At 41.9% G+C, this 24620-nt stretch overlaps 1 protein-coding gene and 1 long non-coding RNA gene across 5 annotated transcripts in view; one reads left to right on the top strand and one right to left on the bottom strand.

The window, feature by feature from the left end:
• The window catches only part of Ptprn2 (protein tyrosine phosphatase, receptor type N2), a 752006-nt gene that overhangs the window by 269703 nt on the left and 457683 nt on the right, over positions 1 to 24620 (bottom strand). The window lies entirely within an intron of this gene.
• LOC134479491 (uncharacterized) lies at positions 298 to 21485 on the top strand. The gene is made up of 2 exons (XR_010052869.1): positions 298 to 587; positions 15301 to 21485. It is a non-coding gene; the product is annotated as an uncharacterized LOC134479491 (long non-coding RNA).

The raw sequence follows: 24620 nt of genomic DNA, 5'->3' as shown, positions 1-24620 counted from the left end.
TTTCAAATTATTTTAATTAGATATTGTTTCAATCTCACTTACATTAATTTAATATCTGATATCAACATTTCAGTTTTCAATTTGTTCAAATGATTTTTTTTTCCAGTCTGCCTGGTTGCCTGGAGTAATTTAAAATACAATGTTTATCTTTCCAATTTTCAACGCCTGGGTCTGGGGTGAACTGCTATGTTCAATAAAAGTGACGGGAAGGGAGGCCCAAGGTCCTGCCTGGTGTTTAGGAAAATGGAAATTGGTCTCCCTATCATTTATCTCTAGACATTAAAGTAAACAGGTAGCACAAGGGCTAGAAGAGCATAATAAGATTCTCCTCCAATTTCACTGTGTAATTGGCTCTTCCAATGCAAATTTCAGTGCAAACTGACTAAGGCTTTTTGCATTAAAAGTATTGGAATCAACAGCACACTTCTTCATCATTGCATTTTTTAGGCAGTCTTCAACCATCATCCCTTGAGCATGCCCCATGCTTCTTCCTGGACATACTGTTGCAAATGGCATCTGGTTCTGAGTTTCCAGATACTTGGGCTGAGAAAGACACCAGAGTGGGAGCATGAAGCTATGTGAGGCAGGTAGGTGATGGGAGGTATTGTGAAGAGCTCTTCTAGGACCAGAGAGTATGCCAAGTGCTTGGGGTCTATGACTGAAGATGTGTGGTCTTTACTATGTTTTAGCATTGGTGAACTCTCTAAATTACTGGAGAAGAGTATTAAGCTAAAACAAAACACAACTTCCATAGCAAAGACAAATAATCAAAGAAAGAGAAAAGAATGGCTAGAGGAATACTTGCTCACCATTCTGAGAGGTGGGATAGGGTGACAGAAATGTGTAGACACTTTGGAATACTGCTTGGCAGTTTCTCATGCAACCAAAGGCACTCCTATAAAACAATTTAGAATCCACATTCTTTGGTTCCTGCCCAAAGAAGTTGAAAATTATATGTTTACAGATGATTATAGAAGCTTTATTTTTAATTGCCAAAAACTGGAAGCAGCAAAAATGTACTTCAGTAAGGGAACAGATAAATTGTGGTCCTTCTGGACAATGGGAGGGTACTTGACAGTAAGAAGAAATGAGCTGTCGAGCCTTGCTAAGACTCAGAGGTGGATGCCTTAAATGCATAGTTCTAGGTGACAGAAGCTATTCTGCAAAGGTGGCAAGCTGTGTGACTGCAACTTGACATTCTGGGAAGGACAAGCTGGGGAGATAGTGAAAAGAACACTGGTTGCCAAGGGCTAAGGGAAGGGAGGAGCAGACAGGAGGAGCACAGATATTCCTAGGGCAATGGCACTATTCTGTATGACACTATACTAGTAGACATATGCCATTATTTATTTATAAAGTTTCACGAAAAGTTCAACACCAAATGGGTCTGCAGTGTCAGTATGAATGAGCAGGCAGAATCTTCTCAGGTACCTCAGTCATGCACACACTAATGCAGACAGATTTAACAAGAAGAATGGTTACAGGGTTTGGGGTGGGAGAGACAGGGTCCCCGGAAACTCCCTGTAACTACTGCTCATTTTTTCTGCAAAACTAAAACTTCACTTTAAAAAAGTAAAGCTTATTAAAAACAAGGAATAATTGATTTTTCTGGCCCACAACTCTGCCTGCATTCCCAGAGGCATGCAGGTACCAAGGACAACTGGATGGTTAAAGGCTAGCATAAGAGCACAATGAACAAGAGCCATGGCAATATGGAACCACCAGAGCGCAGCTATCCTATTACAGAAAGCCCTGGGTATCCTCACACAGTTGAAGCACAAGAAAATGACTTTAAATCTAATCTCATGAAGTTGATAGCGGGGAAATGAATAACATCCCTTGAAGGAATAGAGGAAAATACAATAATGATAGGAAATGAATAAAATGTTCAATACCTATAAATGGAAATAGAAACAATAAAGAAAACACAAACTGAGGGAATCCTGGAGATGGATTCCCTCAGTTTCTCTTACACAGGTAAGAGAATAGAAGCTACAAACATAAGCATCACCAACAGACTACAAGACATGGAAAACAAAATCTCCATCATGGAAGATAAGATACAAGAAATCAATACATCAGTCAAAGAAAATGGTAAATCTAAAAAGTTCCTGACAAAAAAATCCAGAAAGTCTGGGACATGATGAAAAGACCAAACACAAGAATAATAGAAATAGAAGAAAGAGAAGATTCCTAGCTCCACAGCCCAGAAAATATTTTCAACAAAATCATAGAAGAAAAAAATTCCAACCTAAAGAAAGAGATACATATAAACATACAAGAAGCTTACAGAATACCAAATAGATTGAACCAGAAAAAATCCTTCCACCACATTATAATATAACACTAAAAGTACAGAACAAACGAAGAATATTAAAATCTTCAAGGGAAAAAGGCCAAGTAACAAAGGCAGACCCATCAGAATTACACCTGATTTCTCAAAAGAGACTCTAAAAGCCAGAAGGGCCTGGGAAGATGTATTGTAGTCTCTAAGAGACCACATATAGAGTCTAAACTATTATATGCAGCAAAACTTTCAATCACCATAGATGGAGAAAACAAGATATTCTGTGACAAAACCAAATCAATATCAATCCACAAATACAACCCTACAGAAGATACTAGAAGAAAAATGCCAACTCAAGATGGTTAATAACTACACCCAAGAAAACACAGGCAATAACTACACAACAGAAAACCCAAGACAAAGGAAGTACAAACACACACACATATGCAGAGAGACATTGACAAACACATACCACCAACAACAAAATAACAGTAATTAACAATCATTCATCATTAATATCTCTCAATATCATTAAACTCAATTCTGTAATGAAGACATAAGTTAACAGAATGGATACAAAAACAAGATCCTTCATTCTGCTAAACACAAGAATCATACCTCAGCATCAAAGATAGACATTACCTCAGAATAAAGAGCTAGAAAAAGATTTTCCAAGCAAATGAACCCAAGAAACAAGCTTGAATAGGCATTCTAATGTCTACTAAAATAGACTTTCAACCAAAATTAATCAAAAGACATAAGGAAGGACACTTCATATTCATCAAAGGAAAAAATTCACAAAGCTGACATCTCAAGTCTGAATATACTTCAAACTCAAGGGCACCCACATTCATAAAAGAAACATCACTAAAGCTTAAATCACACATTAATAGTGGGATACTTCAACACTCTCCTTTTAGCAATGGACAGGTCATCTAGACAGAAACTAAATAAATAATGAAACTAACAGACATTATGAATCAAATGGACCTAATGAACATCAACAGAACATTCCACTCAAACACAAAAGGTTATATTTTCTTCTCAATACCTCACAGAACCTTCACCAAAACTAACCACATACTCAGTCACAAAAGCAAGTCTCAACTCTTGAGAGATACAAGAACATAGAAATAACACCCTCTATCTTATCAGACCACCATGCATTAAAACTGGACTTCAACAACAACAAAAACAACAGAAATCCTACATATTCCTGGAAACTGAAAAACTCTCCACTCAATGATCACTGAGTCAAGGAAGGAATAAAGAAAATAATTTAAGACTTTCTAGAATTCAATCAAAATAAAGGTGCAACATACTCAAACTTATGAGACATAATGAAAGTAGGGCTAAGAGGAAAGTTCATAACATTAAGTAACTTGGTAAAGAAACTAGAGAGATCTCATACTAGCAACTTAACATACTTATCAGCACTCCTAAACATTCAAGAACAAAAGAAGAAATCATACCCAAGAGGAGTAGACAGCAGGAAATAGTCAAACTCAGGGATGAAACCAATCACTTAAAAACAAAGAGAATAAAACAAAGAATCAACCAAAACCAAGAGTTGGTTCTTTGAGAAAAATCACCAAGATAGACGAACCCCTTAACTAAACCAACTAAAAAACAGAGAAAGAAGGGGGAGAGGGAGGGAGGGAGGGAGGGAGGGAGGGAGGGAGGGAGGGAGGGAGAGAGAGAGAGGAGAGAGAGAGGAGGGAGAGAGAGAGAGAGAGAGAGAGAGAGAGAGAGAGAGAGAATGTATCCAACAAAATCAGAAATGGAAAGGGAACATAATAACATAATAACAGAAAACAAGGAAATCCAAAGAATCAGTGTCTTACTTCAAAAACCTTACTCCACAAAGTTGGACCATCTGAATGAAACAGGTTATTTTCTTGATAGGGATACCATTTACCGAAGTTAAATCAAGAACAGGTAAACAATTTAAATAGACCTATAACTCCTAAGGGAATAGAAGTAGTCATTAAAAGTCTCCCAAAAAGAATAGCTCATGGTTAGATAGTTTTGTGCAGAATTCTGACTATCAAAGAAGAGTTAATACCAATATTCTTCAAATGATTCCACAAAATAGAAAAAGAAGGAACGTTGCCAAATTCATTCTATGAGGCCATAGTTACCCTGATGCCTAACCCATACAAAGACTGAACAAAGAAAGAGAAATTCAGACCAATTTCCCTTATGAACATTGATGCAAAATACTCAAAAAACACTCACACACTGAATCCAAGAACACATCAAAAACATTATCAATCATAATCAAGTAGGCTTCATCCTAGGGATGTAGGGTAGTTCAACATATGAAAATACATCAATATAATCCACCATATAAACAAATTGAAAGAAAATAAACCTACTTGATAACCTCACTAGATGCTGAAAAAGTGTATTTGACAAAATGTAACATTCATCATGATAAAAGACTTGGGGGAGATTAGGGATACAAGGTCCATACCTAAACACAATAAAAGCAATATACAGAAAGCCAATTGTCAAAGCAAATTAAATGGAGATAAAATTAAAGCAATTCCACTAGAATCAGGGATAAGACGAGGATATCTATTCTCTATCTATTCAATATAGTACTTGAAATCTTAGCTTGAGCAATAAGACCTCAATAAGCAATAAGGAGATTAAGGGGATACAAATTGGAAGGGAAGAAGTTGAAGTATCACTTATTAGTATAAGATAGTACACTATAAATGACCTAAAAAATTCTACAAGAGAACCCCTATAGCTCAAAACACCTAGAGCAAAATGTATGGATACAAAATTAACTAAAAGAATCAGGCTTTGCCCAGAAGTGAACTGATACCATCCCACAGTTCCCTGCACCAAAATCCCGTGGGGAAGAGAGCAGACCACCCAGGAGTGCAGACATCCCGAGGTCACAGGACAGACTGCCACCTCTGCACACCTCAGCCCACATCCCTGGTACAAGGGGAAACTGTACAGTGCCTCTGGACAGAGGGATATAGGAACAGACAGCCACCGGTACCCACGGTTCTGATCTGCGTCCAGGACCAAACTGATCAGGCCAAACAGCTCCCTGCACAAAAATCCTGTGGGGGAGAGAGCTGGAACCTCAAAAGTGTGGATACTCCTGAGAAGTCAGAGGAGAATACCCTCTGCCCACAGTCCAGACCCAAGAGGGAATCACATAGTGCCAACTGTGCCCAAGGAGTGCAAGGACCTATATGAGCAATCAGGGGCAGGACCCTTTGATTCCTGCCCATGCCTAGAGCTGGAAGACAGTCTCCAGGAGCTCTGCCACAGCTGAGAGAAGAGCACCTGTTCTCAGGAAAGACTGAAAGAAAACAGGAAAACAGTTCTACACGAGTGCTGACACAGAGGCCTACAGCAGGGTCAAGCCACTCCCAGAAACAGCAAGACAAGCAAACACCAGAGATAACCCAATGGCTAGAGGCAAGTGTAGGAACATAATCAACAGAAACCAAGACTAGTTGGCATCATCAGAGCCCAGTACTCCCACCAAAAACAAAACAAAACAAAACAAAACAAACCAAAAACAAAAAACAAAAAAAAAACCCACCAGAAAAGCAAGGTTTAGATTTGAAATCACATTTTTTGATAACGATGGAGGACTTTAAGAAAGACATGAAGAACTCCCTTAGAGAAATACAGGAAAGCACAAGTAAACAAGTAGAAGCCCTTAGAGAGGAAACACAAAAAATCACTGAAAGAATTACAGGAAAACACAACCAAACAGGTGAAGGAATTGAAAATGGAAACAGAAACAATAAAGAAAGCACAGAGGGAGACAACCCTGGATGTAGAAAACCAAAGGAAGAGACAAGGAGCTGTAGACACAAGCATCACAAACAGAATACAATAGATAGAAGAGAGAATCTCAGGGGCAGAAGGTACCATAGAAAACATTGACACAACTGTCAAAGATAATGTAAAATGCAAAAAGCTCCTAGCCCAAAACATACAGGAAATCCAGGACACAATGAGATCAAACTTAAGAATAATAAGTATAGAAGAAAGTGAAGACTCCCAACTTAAGGGGTCAGTAAATATATTCAACAAAATTATAGAAGAAAACTTCCATAACCTAAAGAAAGAGACGCCCATAAACATACAAGAACTCCAAATAGATTGGACCAGAAGAGAAATTCCTCTTGTCACATAATAGTTAAAACACCAAATGCACAAAACAAAGAAAGAATATTAAAAGCAGTAAGGGGAAAAGGTCAAGTGACATATAAAGGCAGACCTATAAGAATTACACCAGACTTCTCACCAGAGACTATGAAAGCCAGAAGATCCTAGACAGATGTCATGCAGACCCTAAGAGAACACAAATGCCAGCCCAAGTTACTGTATCCAGCAAAACTTTCAATTAATATAGATGGAGAAGACAAGATATTCCATGACAAAACCAAATTTATGCAATATCTTTCTACAAATCCAGCCCTACAAAGGTTAATAGATGGAAAACTCCAACAGAAGGAGAGAAAATACACTGTACAGAAAGCAAGAATATAATTTCCTTGCAATGAAACCGAAAGAAAAACAAACATAATTCAACCTCTAACAATGAAAATAACAGGAAGCGACAATCACTATTCCTTAATATCTCTCAACATCAGCAGACTCAATTTCCCAATAAAAAGACATAGATTAACAGACTGGATATGTAAAGAGGACCCAGCATTTTGCTGCATGCAGGAAACACACCTCAGAGACAAAGACAGACACTACCTCAGAGTAAATGGCTGGAAAACAATTTTCCAAGCAAATGGCCCGAAGGAACAAGCTGGAGTTGCCATTCTAATATCAAATAAAATTGACTTTCAAACAAGAGTCATTATAAAAGATAAGGAAGGACACTTCATATTCATCAAAGGAAAAATCCACCAAGATAAACTCTCAATCCTAAATATCTATGCTCCAAATGCAAGGGCACCTACATTCATAAAAGAAACCTTACTAAAGCTCAAAGCACACATTGCACCTCACACAATAATAGTAGGAGATTTCAACACCACACTTTCATCATTGGACAGATCATGGAAACAGAAATTAAACAGAGATGTAGAGAAACTAACAGAAGTTATGAACCAATTGGATTTAACAGATATTTATAGAACATTCCATCCTTCTTCTCAGCACCTCATGGAACCTTCTACAAAATTGACCAAATAACTGGTCACAAAACAGGCCTCAACAGATACAGGAAGATAGAAATAATCCCATGCATCCTATCAGATCACCACGCACTAAGACAGGTCTTCAATAACAACAATAATGACAGAAAGCCCACATATACATGGAAGTTGAACAATGCTCTACTCAATGACAACTTGGTCAAGAAGAAATAAAGGAATTAAAGGCTTCTTAGAATTTAATGAAAATGAAGATACAACACTTCCAAATTTATGGAACACAATGAAAGCAGTACTAAGAGGAAAACTCATAGCTCTGAGTGCCTGAAAAAAGAAATAGGAGAGAACATATGCAGCAGCTTGCCAGCACACCTTAAAGCTCTAGAACAAAAAGAAATAAATAAACTCAAGAGTAGAAGTCAGGAAATAATCAAACTCAGAGGTGAAATCAACCAAGTAGAAACAAAAAGGACTATACAAAGAATCAACAAAAGCAGGAGTTGGTCTTTGAGAAAATCAAGAAGATAGATAAACCCTTAGCTAGACTAACCAGAGGTCACAGAGAGTGTATCCAAATTAAGAAAATCAGAAATGAAAAGGGAGACATAACAACAGAATCTGAAGAAATTAAAAAAAAAATCATCAGATCCTACTACAAAAGCCTATATTCAACAAAACTTGAAAATCCGGAGGAGATGGACACTTTTCTAGACAGATACCAGGTACCAAAGTTAAATCAGGAACAAATAAATCATCTATACAACCCCATAACTCCTAATGAAATAGAAGCAGTTATTAAAAGTCTCCCAACCAAAAAGAGCCCAGGTCGAGATGGGTTCAGTGCAGAATTCTATCAGACCTTCATAGAATTCCTCATACCAATACTGTCCAAAATATTCCACAAAATTGAAACAGATGGAGCATACCAAATTCCTTCTATGGAACCACAATTACTCTTACACCAAAACCATACAAAGACCTGACAAAGAAAGAGGACTTCAGACCAATTTCCCTTATGAATACTGACACAAAATACTCAATAAAATTCTTGCAAACCGAATCCAAGAACACATCAAAACGATCATTCATCATGATCAAGTAGGCTTCATCCCAGGGATGCAGGGATGGTTCAATATATGAAAATCCATCAATGTAATCCACTATATAAATAAACTCAAAGATAAGAACCACAAGGTCATTTCATTAGAGAAAACATTTGACAAAATTCAACACCCCTTCATGGTAAAAGTCTTGGAAAGATCAGGAATTCAAGGCCCATATTTAAACTTAGTAAAAGCAATATACAGTAAACCAGTAGCTAACATCAAACTAAGTGGAGAGAAACTTGAAGCAATCCCACTAAAATCAGGAACTAGACAGGCTGCCCACTCTCTCCCTACTTACTCAATATAGTACTCGAAGTCCTAGCCAGAGCAATCAGACAGCGAAAGGTGGTCAAAGGATACAAACTGGAAGGGAAGAAATCAAAATATCACTATTTGCAGATGATAGTGTACTTAACCGACCCTAAAAGTTCCACCAGAGAACTACTTAACCTGATAAACAACTTCAACAAAGTGTTGGTGTATAAAATTAGCTCAAACAAATCAGTAGCCTTCCTCTACTCAAAGGATAAACAGGCTGAGAAAGAAATTAAGGAAATGACACCCTTCACAATAGTCCCAAATAACATAAAGTATCCTGGTGTGACTTTAACCAAGCAAGTGAAAGATCTATATGACAAGAACTTCAAATCTCTGAAGAAAGAAATTGAGGAAGACCTCAGAAGATGGAAAGATCTTCCATGCTCATGGATTGGCAGGATTAATATAGTAAAGATGGCCATTTTCCCAAAAGCAATCTACAGATTCAATGCAATCCCCATCAAAATTCCTACTCATTTCTTTATAGACATAGAAAGAGCAATTTGCAAATTCATTTGGAATAACAAAAAACCCAGGATAGCGAAAACTATACTCAACAACAAAAGAACTTCTGGGGGAATCACCATCCCTGACTTCAAGCAGTATTACAGAGCAATAGTGATAAAAACTGTATGGTTTTGGTATGGAAACAAAGGCAGGTAGATCAGTGGAACAGAACTGAAGACCCAGAAATGAACCCACACACCTATAGCCACTTGATCTTTAACAAAGGAGCTAAAACCATCCAGTCGAAGAAAGATAGCTTTTTCAAAAAATGGTGCTGGTTCAACTGGAGGTCAGCATATAGAAGAATGCAAATCGATCCATTCTTATCACCTTGTACAAAGCTTAAGTCCAAGTGGATCAAGAACCTCCACATCAAACCAGATACACTCAAACTAATAGAAGAAAAAGTGGGGAAGAGTCTCAAATACATGGGCACTGGGGAAAATTTCCTGAACAAAACACCAATGGCTTCTTCTCTAAGATAAGAATTTACAAATGCGACCTCATAAAACTGCAAAGCTTTTGTAAAGAAAAAGACTGTCATTAGGACAAAATGGCAACCAACAGATTGGGAAAAGATCTTTACCAATCCCACATCTGATAGAGGGCTAATATCCAAAATATACAAAGAACTCAAGAAGTTAAGACTCCAGAGAGCCAAATCACCCTATTAAAAAATGGAGTACAGACCTAAACAAAGCATTCTCAGCTGTGGATTATCGAATGGCCAAAAAGTACCTAAAGAAATGTTCAGCATCCCTAGTCATCAGGGAAATGCAAATCAAAACAACCCTGAGATTCCACCTCACACCAGTCAGAATGGCTAAGATAAAAACTCAGGTGACAGCAGATGCTGTCGAGGATGTGGAGAAAGAGGACCACTCCTCCATTGTTGGTAGGATTGAAAACTGGTACAACCACTCTGGAAATCAGTCTGGAGGTTCCTCAGAAAATTGAACATTACACTACCTGAGGACCCAGCTATACCTCTCTTGGGCATATACCCAAAAGATGCTCCGACATAAAACAAAGACACATGCTCCACTATGTTCATAGCAGCCTTATTTATAATAGCCAGAAGCTGGAAAGAACCCAGATGCCCTTCAACAGTGGAATGGATTGAAAAAAATGTGGTATATCTACACAATGGAGTACTACTCAGCTATCAAAAATAATGACTTCATGAAACTCATAGGCAAATGGAATGAACTAGAAAATATCATCCTGAGTGAGGTTACTCAATCACAGAAAAACAGACTTGGTATGCACTCATTGATAAGTGGATATTAGCCAAAAAGCTCAAATTACCCAAGATGCAATCTACAGACCACAGGAAGCTCAAGAAGAAGGATGACCAAAATGTAGATGCTCCCACTCCTTCTTAAAAGGGGGAAATATTCATAAGAGGGGATATGGAAGCAAAGTTTAGAGCAGTGACTCAAGGAATGGCATATATATATATATGTATATATATATATATATATATATATATATATATATATATATATATATATATATATATATACAGCCACCAAAGCTAGATAAGATTGATGAAGCTAAAAAATGCATGTGGAAAGGGACTGGATATAGATCTCTCCTGAGAGACACACCCAGATCACGTCCAATACAGAGGTCAATGCTAGCAGGAAACCAGCGAACTGAGAATAGGACCCCCTTGGGGGGAATTAGAGGAAGTATTGAAAAAGTTGAAGGAGCTTGCAACTCCATAAAAACAACAATGCCAACCAACCAGAGCTTCCAGGGACTAAACTACTACTGAAAGGATGACCCAGGGCTCCAACTGCATATGTAGCAGAGAATAGCCTGGTTGGGGCACCAGTGGAAGGGAAAGCCCTTGGTCTTGCCAAGGTTGGCCCCCCAGTGCAGGGGAATATGGGGAAGGGCAATATGGGGTATGTATAGGGGGAATACCTGTATGGGGAAGGGGGAGGGGAGGAAATGGAGGCTTGTGGACAGGGAACTGGGAAGGGGAATAACCTTTGAAATGTAAGTAAAGAAATATATAATAAAAATTTAAAAAAATAGAATCAGTAGCCTTCCTTTATACAAATAATAAGGGTGAGAAAGAAATTTGGGAACTATCATCCTTCACATTAGCTATAGATAATATAACATATCTTTGTTTAACTCTAACTAAGCAAATGAAAGACTTATATGGCATGAACTTCAAGTCTTTGAAGAAAGAAATTGAAGAAGATATCAGAAGTTTTTCATACTTATGAATCAGTATTAACATAGTAAAAATGGTCATCTTACCAAAAGCACTCAGTAGACTCAATGCAATTCCCATTAAAATTCCAACACAATTCTTTACGTACCTTGAAAGAACAATACTCAAATGGAAAAAAAAAGAAAAAAAAAGAAAAAAAAAACTCAGGATAGCTAAAACAATCCTATACAATAAATGATCTTCTTGAGGTATCCCATCCCTGGTTTCAAACTATACTACAGAGCAATAGTAATAAAAAGCACATGGTATTGGCATAAAAACAGAGAAGTTGATCAATGGAATCAAATCAAAGACTCAGAAGTAAACCCATGTACCCATGGACACTTACGTGGTGAATAGCCTTGAATGCATTGGCATAGGAAGCAACTTCCTGAACAGAACACCAAGATCTCAGGCACTATGATCAACAATTAATAAATGGGACCTCATGAAGCTGAAAGCCTCTGTAAGGCAAATAACACTGTTAATAAGACAAAACTGGAATCAACAGATTGGGAAGACCTACATCTGACAGAGAGCTAATATCCAAAATATATAAAGAACTCAAGAAATTAGACATCAACAAATTAAAGATCCAATTAAAAATGGGGTATAGATCTAAACAGAATTCTTGGTAGAGGACTCTATAATGGCTGAGAAATGTTCAACATCCTTAGTCAGCAGAGAAATGCAAATCAAAATAACTATGAGATTCCTTCCTACACCTGTCAGAATGGCTAAGTTAAGAAACTCAAATGATAGCTAATGCTGGCAAGGATGTGGAGCAAGGGGAACAGTTTTCCATTGCTGGTAACAGTGCAAAATTGTACAACCACTTTGGAAATAAATTTTGCAGTTTCTAAGAAAATTAGGAATAGTTTCACCTCAAGGTCTAGCTATACCACTCCTGAGCATATGTCCAAAATATGTTCCACTATAACACAAGGACATATGCTCAACTATAATCATGTCAGCTTTATTTGTAATAGACAGACCTAGATATCCCTCAACCCTCAACTGAAGAATGGATAAAGAAAATGTGGTACATTTAAACAATGGAATATTACTCAGTTGTTAAAAACCAATGGCATCATGAAATCTGCAGGCAAATGAGTGGAACCTGAAAATATCATCCCAGACCCAGAAAGACAAATATGGTATGTACTCACTTATAAGTAGATATTAGCCACAAAGTGCAGGATATCTATGCTATAATCCATAGACCAAAAGAAGACAAGTAACAAAGAGGGCTCAAGGGAGGATGCTTGAATCTCACTGAGATGGGGGAATAGAATAGAATTCAGAGGTGGGGGGAGGGAAGGGACTGGATGGGAGAGGGGTTGGGGATGGGCAGAGGAGGAATCAAGTGTGGTGAGAAGAGTGGAAGAGAGAATTGGAGTCGGTAGGGGGCATCTCTGAGATGGACTAGAAACCTAAGGCAATGAAAATTCCCAGCAATCTATGAGGGTGACCCTAGCTAAGATTCCCAACAATAGGGGATAGGCAACCTGAAACAGCCACCCTCTGTAACCAGGCAAGACTTACAATGGAGAGATGGGGACACCAACCCAGTCACAAAACTTTCAACCCACAATTTGTCCTGCCTACAAGATGTACAGAGATAAAAATGGAGCAGAAATCGAGGGAATGGCCAAACAATGGCTGACCCAACTTGAAACCCATGGAGAGAGAGAGAGAGAGAGAGAGAGAGAGAGAGAGAGAGAGAGAGAGAGAGAGAGCGCCCTGACACTATTAATAATACTCTGTTCCAGAGGAATGGATACAGAAAATATGGTACATCTACACAATGGAATATTACTCAGCTATCAAAAACAACGAGTTTATGAAATTCGTAGGCAAATGGTTGGAACTGGAAAATATCATCCTGAGTGAGCTAACCCACTCACAGAAAGACATACATGGTATGCACTCATTGATAAGTGGCTATTAGCCCAAATGCTTGAATTACCCTAGATCCCTAGAACAAAGGAAACTCAAGACGGATGATCAAAATGTGAATGCTTCACTCCTTCTTTAAATGAGGAAAAAGAATACCCTTGGCAGGGAAGGGAGAGGCAAAGATTAAAACAGAGACTGAAGGAACACCCATTCAGAGCCTGCCCCACAGGTGGCCCATACATATACAGCCACCCAATTAGACAAGATGGATGAAGCAAAGAAGTGCAGACCGACAGGAGCCGGATGTAGATCGCTCCTGAGAGACACAGCCAGAATACAGCAAATACAGAGGCAAATGCCAGCAGCAAACCACTGAACTGAGAATAGGTCCCCCGTTGAAGGAATCAGAGAAAGAACTGGAAGAGCTTGAAGGTGCTCGAGACCCCAAAAGTACAACAATGTCAAGCAACCAGAGCTTCCAGGGACTAAGCCACTACCTAAAGACTATACATGGACTGACCCTGGACTCTGTCCCCATAGGTAGCAATGAATATCCTAGTAAGAGCACCAGTGGAAGGGGAAGCCCTGGGTCCTGCTAAGACTGAACCCCCAGTGAACTAGACTATGCGGGGAGGGTGGCAATGGGGGGAGGTTTGGGAGGGGAACACCCATAAGGAAGGGGAGGGGGGAGGGTGATGTTTGTCCGGAAACCGGGAAAGGGAATAACACTTGAAATGTATATAAGAAATACTCAAGTTAATAAAAAAAAAAAAGAAAAGAAAGAAAAAAAAAAGAAAAAAAATAATACTCTGTTCCACTTCTTGCAGACAGGAGCCTAGCATAACTGTCTCCTGAGAGGCTTCATCTGACAACTGATAAGACCAATGCTGAGACCCACAGCCAAACATTAGGTACAGCTTAGGGAATCAGGTAGAAGAGGGGGAAGAAGGACCGAAAGAGCCAGAGAGGTCAAGGACACAACAAGAAAACCTACAGAATCATCCATCCTGGGCCTGTATGGGTGCACAGAGACTGAACCACCAACCAGAGAGCATGCATGGGATGGACTTAGGTCCTCTGCACATATGTAACAGATCTGCAGCTTTGTCTTCATACGGGACCCCTAACAACAGGAGCAGAAGCTGTCGCTGATGCCGTTGCCTTCCTTTGTGTCCCTTTCCTCTTACCAGGCTGCCTCATCTAGTCTCAATAGGAGAAGATACACCTAGTCCTACTCACAACTTGATATGTCAAAGTGGGTTGATATCCATGGCAGGTCTCTCCTCTGAGGAGAAAGGGCAGGCGGGGTGAAGGGAGGAGAGGTGAGGAGAGACCAGAAGGAGAGGAGGAAGGGGATTCTACCATTGGAATGCAAAGTAAGTACAAAGAATCAGAGGTTCAGAGACATTTATTTTATTTGCATGTCCCGGGTAGGTATTCAAGTACCTTAAAGACCTCAGGTAGGCGCGTGCGCGCGCACACACACACACACACACACACACACAGATACACACACATACACACAGACACACACACACAGACACACAGACACACACACACAGACACACACACAGACACACACACAGACACACAGACACACACAGACAGACACACACACAGACACACACACAGACACACACACACAGACACACACACACAGACACACACACACACACACACACACACACACACATATATAACACAGGATAAATTTGCTTAGAATATGGTATCTGTCAGTTCAACTGTCTGCCATTCCAGGTGTAACATCTCAATAAAAGCTTTTCATTCTAAAATCTGCAGGACGGGGTTGCCGTGGTTAACCTTTGCTGTCAGATTGACTGGATTCAGAATCATGAAGGAGACAAACCTCTGAGTGTACCTATGAGGGCCTTCCCAGGGTTAAGTGAAAAGGGAAGAATGTGAGCTGGGGTCCCAGACTGAACGAAAAAAGGAAAAAGGAGAAATTGAGCTAAGTACCAGCTTTTACTTTTCTCTCCTCTATTGAAGATGCAATGGGACTTGTCCCTCCATGCTCTTGCCACATCTGTGATAGATAGCATCAAAGCCAGAGCCAAAGCAAACTCTTTCTCCGTAAGCTACTGTGCACGCCTCTGTGCATGTGTGTGTGTGTGTGTGTGCATGTGTGTTGTGTGTGCACATATATGTGTATGTGTATGTCTGTGGTGTTGTTTGTGCATGTGTGTTGTGTGTGCATATGTTTACATGTGTGTTCATGTGTATACACATGTGTGTGCATGTGTGTGTGTGTGTGTGTGTGTAAGAGAGAGAGAGAGAGAAAGAGAGAGCGCAATAGGGTGGAGAAGAGATGGTGGGTGGGGAGCACAGGTTTAAGTTTCTCCTCACTCCCCATGCCCAGTGAGCAGTCAGGATATAGACATGGTCCTGCATCCCTGGAGTTGCCTGCAGTGACTCTTCAGACCTGGAAGCTTAGTGAAAATGGTGGGCAGAGCTAGTGAGGAAAGTTGTATCCACTGCTAAGTGTGGGCACAACTGGCAAGAGGAACCGTTGCCCACTGCCTTCAACAGCAGCTCGCTGTAGAGAAGCATTTAGGGGAAGGCCAACCTTTCCGTCCCAGCTGCAGAGGCTGTGTGCTGACTATTCATCAGCTGGATGGCACCATGTTGCTGCCAAGGCATTGGAACCAGCTTGAGTTGGGAAAACATTTTCAATATTTCAACTGATTGCTTCAGCAAGTCACAAATAACACAGCTAATCCGTGAGGTCACTCACTCACAAAAATCTATTTGCTCTGCTTGAGAGCAAAATGAAAATATATATATATTATAAGCAATACTGCCAGAAACAGACCTGCTCCACCATCTCATCCCTGGCAGAGGAAACCATTCTTCCCTCACCCAAAGCCATCCAAGAGGACCCCCAGAGGCTATTTATGCATGTAGACACCCTCACTGGCAAGGAGTGTTTGCTGTAAAATTGGGTCTAAACTGCATTTCGATAAAGGCTTGTAGATAAAGTATCATTCCAAGGTTCTAATTCTACCCCAACGTTTTGTACCATGCATCAGAGCTGCAGCCTCACCAGGAGGCTAAGCATGCAGCCGTGTAATGGGGTTAGGGTATCCCAACCAGCAATGAATTACTGCGACAAGATTGAAGATATCATAGGTTGTATGTCAGGACGGGGCGGGGCAAGGTGCTATGGAGCCATTTGGAGACATACAGAGCACACGGATCTGCCCAGCGAGCTCTGAATAGAAGTGAGTTGATCACACTGAGCATCATGTCACGCCATAGCCACCTGGGAAACGACAGAACAGTAGCCCCTGAGCCTCAGGTTCCAATCCGAAGCATTCTAAGATCTGCTCAACTTGTCTGGGGTTCACAGAGATGCTGTAATGGTTTCTATATGCTCAGCCCAGGGAGTGGCACTATTTGAAAGTGTGCCTTGTCGGAGTGGGTGTGGCCTTGTTGGAGTGGGTGTGGCCTTGTTGGAGTAGGTGTGGCCTTGTTGGAGTAGGTGTATCACTGTGGGCGTGGGCTTTAAGACCCTACTCCTAGCTGCCTGGAAATCAGTCTTCTGCTAGCAGCCTTCAGATGAAGATGTAGAACTCTCAGCTCCTCCTGAACCATGCCTGCCTGGACTCTGCCATGCTCTCCTGACTTGATGATAATGGACTGAACCTCTGAACCTGTAAGTCAGTCCCAATTAGAGGTTATCCTTTATAAGACTTGCATTGGTCAGTGTGTCTGTTCACAGCAGTAAAGCCCCGAGACAGATGCCTTCAAAGCTCTGCTCTTACGTTCTCAGTGAGCTGACTTGGCTTTGGTGGGCATTGAGTAATGAGCCAGAGTTTCCAGGAGACTCTGGCACAGTGAGTGATGATGGCCCCCCTACTCCATTCATGTGTGCAACCCTGACCTTGCCACCAGGCACAAACTGGTTTAGGTTAGCTTTGGTTTTCTGTCACTGGGTTAGAACTGTTTCCCTTTCCTATTTCTATTTTCAAAGAGGAAATTTTATTTGGACATTCACAAAAGAACTTGTAAGGACGTGTCTTTAGAATCTCTTCTACGCTCCATCCAGTTTCCCAAAGGTTAGCTAACACCTCATATGCTTCACTCTGCGTTTTTTATTTTTAAACATGTGTAACTTTGTTACTCTGAACCACTTAGACAAGGTTCGACCTGTAAGTATATCAACATTCATTCCTGAAAAACAAAAATTCTCATACACTATCAGGCAGATGTTAAAACCAGGTAGTAACACTGACTTTGTAATAACATAAACTTAAGAGTCTGTGCAGTTCACCTCCCTGTCCCACTGTTGTTTTGTAATAAAACGAAAATTCAGGCTAAGACTGTAGGTGACTGCCTACTTCAATTTAAAAATTACTTTAAAAACAGCCAGATGCACACTTATGTGGGGTCCAACATTGTGTGTATGTGTACTCATGCACATGCATGCACACATGCATGTGTGTATAAAAGTGGGCGGGGACAAAAGGGACAGGGGAAGGGGAAGAGATCGATTAGCAGGAATAAGCTGTCATTTTCCATGATGTGGCTTCTGGGGGCCGAATTCAGGTCCTCAGGCTTGACAGTGGGTAGTTTTACTCACCGGGCCATCTCACTGGCACAATTTAGAGAACTATTTCTCAGAATTGTTGCTTTCTGCTTCCTGCTTCCTTCTCCCTTCTCCTTTCTCCCTTCTCCTTTCTCCCTTCTCCTCCTCCTCCTTCTCCCTCTTTCTCTTCTTCCTCACATGCTCACACGTTTACTCTGCTATCACTGGCACATAAACCAATAGTCTGGAAATGCACTTTAAGTTCCTGAAGCATTGAGGGTTACTTCTATGCAAAATTGTACACGTTTAGTTTTACTTTTCTGAAGTCTGAAGTTGCTTGTGTTTCCCTCTCCTTTCTCCTCCTCCTTGCTTTTGAAGAGTCTTTGCAGGTGTGGCAGTCCTCAGCTTCTCCTGCCTGAGAACCTGGAAAACTCTTAAATTCCTTCCACACTCCTGTTGAAGCTTCTTCCTAGCACCCATGAGATCAGCGCTGACTCCTGCATTCCTCCTGTCCCCTGAGCTCCTCCTATTCCTCATGCTCCTCCTGTTCCTCCTGTCCCCTGTGCTCCTTCTGCCCCTCCTCCTTACATTCCCCTACTTTCCCCAATCACTCACTCTCCTCCTGTCCACTCTTACTCCACTTGTCTCCCACTAGGGTCCAGTCCCCTGTCCTCCTACCCACCCCTCACTCTTCTGATCCCTCCACTCTTCCCTGCTATACTCACGTCATTCTCCTGTCTCCCCAACTCTCCTCTTACCCAGAGTCTCTTCTTCGGGCGTTCTGGATGGTTGTCATTTCTGGTGATGAGGGAACCAGCTGCTGCCATGTCATCTTCTGGGAGTGGTGGCCCCTCCTCCATGGCTGTTTGCCAGGTTGGAGTTTAGCAGTTTGTTTCTCTCTATATTGATCCTGAATGAGGCCCTCTGGGTTTCTTTTATTCACTGAAATATTTTGACGGTGCGTGTGCGTGTGTGTGTATGTGTGCCGGTGTGCGTGCACGTGCAGTGTGTTGCTCTAGTCTCTGGGAAGCAGGTGTGTCAGAGCACTTCACACCACCCCACTCACTTTGTTAGCTGTTCCTTTTCCTCCCCTTCCCCTCTGTTCTTGTGATCTGGGTTCCTGTTCGAAGTCTCCCTCTGAGGTCTCCAGGCTGCTGTTTAGTTGATCTAGTGTGTTTCACTGTACACATGTTCTCTCTAAACTCGACTGGTGTTTTATATTTACTGCCAAGTTCTCCACACACCAGCCTCCTCTACTGTTTGTCCCTTTTAAGGTCCTGGGTCTATGTCTATTTATCCACAGTTCATTCTCTCTCTCTCTCTCTCTCTTTCTCTCTCTCTCTCTCCCTCCCTCCCTCTCTCTCTCTCTCCTTCCCCCTAGCTCTCTCAGTTTCCTTCCCCCTTCCCCTCTCCCCTTAATGGATTTAGTAACTTCTGACTGCATGCTGGGAGTTTTGAATGACGTAACCAGAATCTGCATATAACATGATAATTCCTTTTTAACTCGGGAAAAGCTATGTTATTATTATCTATTCCATTGGCATCTGTGAGCTTTTATGGGGGCGTTTAGTTGCTTTTACAGTAGGTGTTAGCATGATTTTGATGTGGATTCTCTGTAACCCCAAATCAAATTGTCTTGTTTGCTTTCTATCACGACAATAAAGGCCATGGCCAGAAGCAGCTCTGCGGGAGGTTTATTTGATTTGCCTGACTAGATCATACATAGTTCATCACTTAAGGAATTCAGGATAGGGAATGAAGGCAGGAACCTAGAGGCAGGAACTGAACCAGAGTCCTTGGAGGAATGCTGATTACTGGCTTGCTCAGTTTGCTTTTTTAAAAACCCCTGGAACATCTGCCCAGAGATGCTATTGTCCACATGCGTGTTCCCACATCCATTAAGAGAATGTTGCACAGACATGTCTACTGGCCAATCTGCTAGAGACAGTTGCTCAATTGATATTCCCTCTTTCATGATATCTAGGTTGGTGTCACAGCACCCAGACCAGTCAAATACCTCTCATTATAATAAATGCAAAGCAACTTAATGTCTCAGCTCAACATCTTCCCACAGTCTTTTCTCCATAGACACTTACTTTTTTTTTTTATCACCCAGCCTCAGTCCTGCTCCTAAATGAAGGTTGCAGTTGCCAGGAAAGGGAACCTCACCTCAAGACATTTAGAAAGACTGAGGTTGGCTCAGCTAAATCTTTCTGAGTTCCCAGGTGATGTGAGGCAGGATCATGAGACTGTGTTTCCATCCATAGGACTTCCCAAACCAGAGCCTGCTGCAGCTCCTCCCAGCTGGGGAGCCACCCTGCTTCTCTCTTCCAAACACTGCCCACCTGAACCTCTACCATAGCGGCTGCTGAGAAACGCACTTCTGAGACCCTTTACTCTGAACTCAGTGCAGGTCTACATAAAAGTCAGGGCACATGAAACAGCACGTGAGACTCTTCAAAGGCTTCTGGCTCTCTTTGAAATTTTCAGGTTTATAGGAGTGAAGAAGTTCGGGTCACTCTCTGCTCCCACCTCTCCCTGTCTCACCCCCACTCTCAGCCTGGTCATGCAGTTCTCTTGCTCACAGCAGGGATTCTTCCATGTCTGATCTTCTTGCCCACAGTAGGGACTCTTCCATGTCTGATCTTGCACATATCTCCCTGTGGTTGAAGGCTGTCCCACTTTCCCCTCTCATACCAGACCAAGATCCAGGACTTGGACAGTCTCACTTCACCCTTCCAAACTCAGATGAGGCTACTTTCTCCAGGAAGCCTTCCTGGGACTACCTCAGTGCCTTTTGAAGCTCCGGTATGCTCTCTCTACCCCCAAGGGCCATGCTTCCTGGTAAGTACTTTGCTGTGGGCCCCAGGCATGAACATCAGGAATTTGGAACTAAAACAATGGATAAGGAATGTTCAAAGCTAGTGAGTGGCAACATTAGCTTTAGGAAACCAACCCCAGCCTATTTATCAGGAAATGAAGATGAAATATTTTTTTAGAGGGTTGGCTGGGTTTCTTCTTCACTAGGCCTGGGCACTGGAAAGAGCCAATGCAGAGAATCTGGAAGAAACACACATGCTCAAGTTGGAGAGGACTGTGCTGGCTTGACCCTGAGGGGGAAGCCCACCTTATGTGTGAGGCATAAGGGAATCATCTGTTACTGCCTGCCCAATGGCACTTTCTGATGCTAGTAGTAGCCCTGTGACTTGAAAAGGAAGAATCCAGTGCAGTTGGCCCTTTATACCCAAGAGAAAATGGTTTTAAAGTTACATGGGAACTGGGGTGCAGCTCAGTGAGAGCACATGTCAAGAATGTGTAAAGCCCTGGGTTTCACACACACACACACACACACACACACACACACACACACACACACACAGAGAGAGAGAGAGAGAGAGAGAGAGAGAGAGAGAGAGAGAGAGAGAGAGAGAGAGAGAGAATATACACAGCCATCTTGGAGCTAATACTTAATAGTCCAAAGCTTGCTATTGGCTACTGGAGATCACTCCTGCTAGAAGTAGGACACAACCTCTCTGAGCTTTGGAGAGTCAGAGCTGAAAAGGACTGATAGGCTCACAGGGCTAGAATAGGGCATGGCTGATTACTGATTAAAGAGAAGCTGTGAAGTCTGCTAGGAAGTGCTGTGTTTCCGTTAGCTCTTCCAGCCTGCCCCACTGGTCTGGGGTGAATCTGGTCATCATCTGCACTCATAGCACCGTGTGCAACTTCGGGGACTCAGTGACTCTGTGACTATCTGAAACCTTTCCATGCTCTCTTGCTTCATTTTTCCTTTGACAATGTTAAGCTGGAGTTTAGAAGCCTCCTGACCTATGGAGCCACTCAGATCTGGAGCAGGATGCACGGTGGGACTATCTCAATACGTTTTCATGCCTAACTCAAGCCCCAGCTGTTCAAAGTGATGAGCCACTTTTGGTGTGGAGCAGTGAGCTCAGGACAGGGGAAGTTACCTCAAAGCAGGCTCGACGGGTGGGCTGCCAAGCACGCAGACAGATTACAGCTCATGAAAGGCTTCCTTTGCTTTGAATAGCTAGCTGTTCAAAAAAATTGGAATGCCCACTGGGATGAAAATTCCCTCTCAGCCAAGTGGAAGTGCAGGAGTCCAGCACTTGCCCCAGAATGATCAGGAGAAGGAGGCTGTGCTGTACAAACCAGCACTGATTCGGCTAGAGGGCCAGATGTGAAAGTCCAGGCTAGAGGACATGGGCAGACTGAGAGAGCAAACCAGTGTGAATGAATTATCACTTCAAATGCATAGACTGGGAGCACCACTGACATGCCTGCCACAGGGGAGGCCAATGCTCCAGAATGCTACTCACTGACTCTCCCTGATTGGGGGGGGGGGCATCTAGATACCATGTGTGTTCTCTCAGCTGCATAGTCAAATGCAAAGGTGGCATATGAGGCAGGACTATCCTGTACCAGAGACTTCAATTTCTGATACCAGACCCATTGCATCAGTGAATTAACATGAGCTGCTTCTGCTATGTCAGGGCAGTGGACTTGAGGGGAGAGCTCTCCTCACAATTCCCTCTCTACACCAAAGGCACATCATCTTTCTGAAGAACTTAAGCAGGATGGTCCAGTCTCTAGTGGGAAATGGAGAGTTTTAAACTATAGCTCTGGCCACGGAGATGACCTGCTCATCAAGGTGGTCATGCTGGCACAGGGGTGGGGTGGGATGGACCAAGAACAAAATTGTTCATATCTCTGTAGCCTAAACCTACACCATTAATGACAAAAAATGATATCCATTCACAGAAAGAGAAAAGAACTAACAAAGAATTCAAGCCTTCTTGATCTTCACAGTCATGACATCTAATTTCTTATTCTTATTATTCTTCTTCCTCCTCCTCCTCTTTTGTGCACAACTACTTATCAAACCATGACCAACAGTAACCAACCAACAACCAACAACACAACCACAAAAAAACCCTGTTGGGGCTCTAGCATTTATATACCCTCTGAGAATTTCCTAGAATTCCAAATGTCACACAATTGCAGAAACTATCTGCAGTTGGCAAAATCATGACTCTACTAGAGCCTGAGGCAAATCATAGTCAGCTTCTATGGATGGGCTAATAATATAAAAATATTTTTATTATATTTCTAGTTTTTAAAAAACCCAAAATTTCAAAATGATCACTATACCTTGCCCAGGGAGGTCCAGGCTGTATCTGCAGAGGATACACAGGTCCTGGTTACATGAGACACTGTTGGGTCCAGCACAACACAGATTCAAATAAAGCCTTGGTGAACAAATAAGTGAAGAGTGAATGGATGGACAAATGGACAGATAAATGGATGGACACATGGATGGTTGGACAGAGGGATGGATGGACAGACAGATGAATGGATGGATGGATGGATGGATGGATGAATGAATGAAGCAGGCTAAGAGAAGCTTCACTGCACAGAAGGCCGAACACTGAAGACCAACCCAGTGATCAACAGACAGTCAGATGTTCTAGGCACACAGTTCAAGGGTCTACACTCAGGATGGACTCCTACCAGCCCAGTGCTGGGTAATGCCTAGCTGCAGCGTTTCTTTGTTCTTCCTAGTTTTGTTGAATGTTATAAAGTTGTTTCCTTGCTCTCATGAATCCTTCTCCTGACAACACAGAAATGGCAGACACTCATTCAGTGAACTCTCTATTATAAAATAGCAATCTGAAAACTGATGTGGCCTTGAAGGACCACACAGACAGGTTCAGCAAGGAGTTGAGTGCAGGGTGCTGTCTGTATTACTCTTGCAGTCCTATGACAAAACACTTCAAAGAGCAGCTTAAGGAAGTAAAGGTTGATTTGGGTTCACAGTTTGGGGATTACATTCCATCACGGCAGGGAAGACATGATGGTAGGAGTGCGAATTGAGTTATCACACTGCGTCTTCACACTCTCTTCTTATTCTGTCCTGGACTTTTAGCCCATGACATATGGTTATCTCTGTTCATGGTGCCTTCCCTGATCAGCTAAATTCTTTTTGGAAACATCCTCACCAACATACCCACCCAGAGGTAGATCTCCTGGGCAATTCTAAATCTCATTAAGTTGAAAATCAAGGCCTAACATCGCACTGCTAACATGGGTCTTGAAGCCAGGCACCTATGTGGCCAGGAGAGGCAAGATAGGGAGTGGATGAGCTATCAGCCAAGTCTGAAGATATTCTCTTACAGTCACTGATGACTTTAACTTCTGTGCTAAGGACCTGCGTTCCACACAGGACCATCCCTCACTCACAGCTGAATCAACGTGCTGTGGTACCCACGTGCTATTTGAGGAAATTCGCCTGAGAATGATGTTGGTTCAATAGTGTTGCTTCTACTCAACCACCAGTGGTAGCCTTGGAAGCTCTTGCACCTTCCCACCAGGTTGCCAGAAGCTAAGTGTTGGGTTGGTGTAAGCCCCAGCATAGTAAGAAGACTCAGGACTTTGCTCCTGCCAGTAGCTACAACAGGGCTGGCCTCATTTGTGAGATAAAAGTAGAAACAAAGAGAAAAAACCATCCAGTCATTCCTCAGAGCAACCCAGCAAAGGAAGATTGGGTCCCAGAGCC

Source organism: Rattus norvegicus, chromosome 6 (genome assembly GCF_036323735.1).
Source record: "Rattus norvegicus strain BN/NHsdMcwi chromosome 6, GRCr8, whole genome shotgun sequence".
In the NCBI taxonomy this organism is placed as follows: Eukaryota; Metazoa; Chordata; class Mammalia; order Rodentia; family Muridae; genus Rattus; species Rattus norvegicus.
Note: the sequence above shows the minus strand (reverse complement) of the source record. Positions and strands in the feature narration are given on the sequence as shown.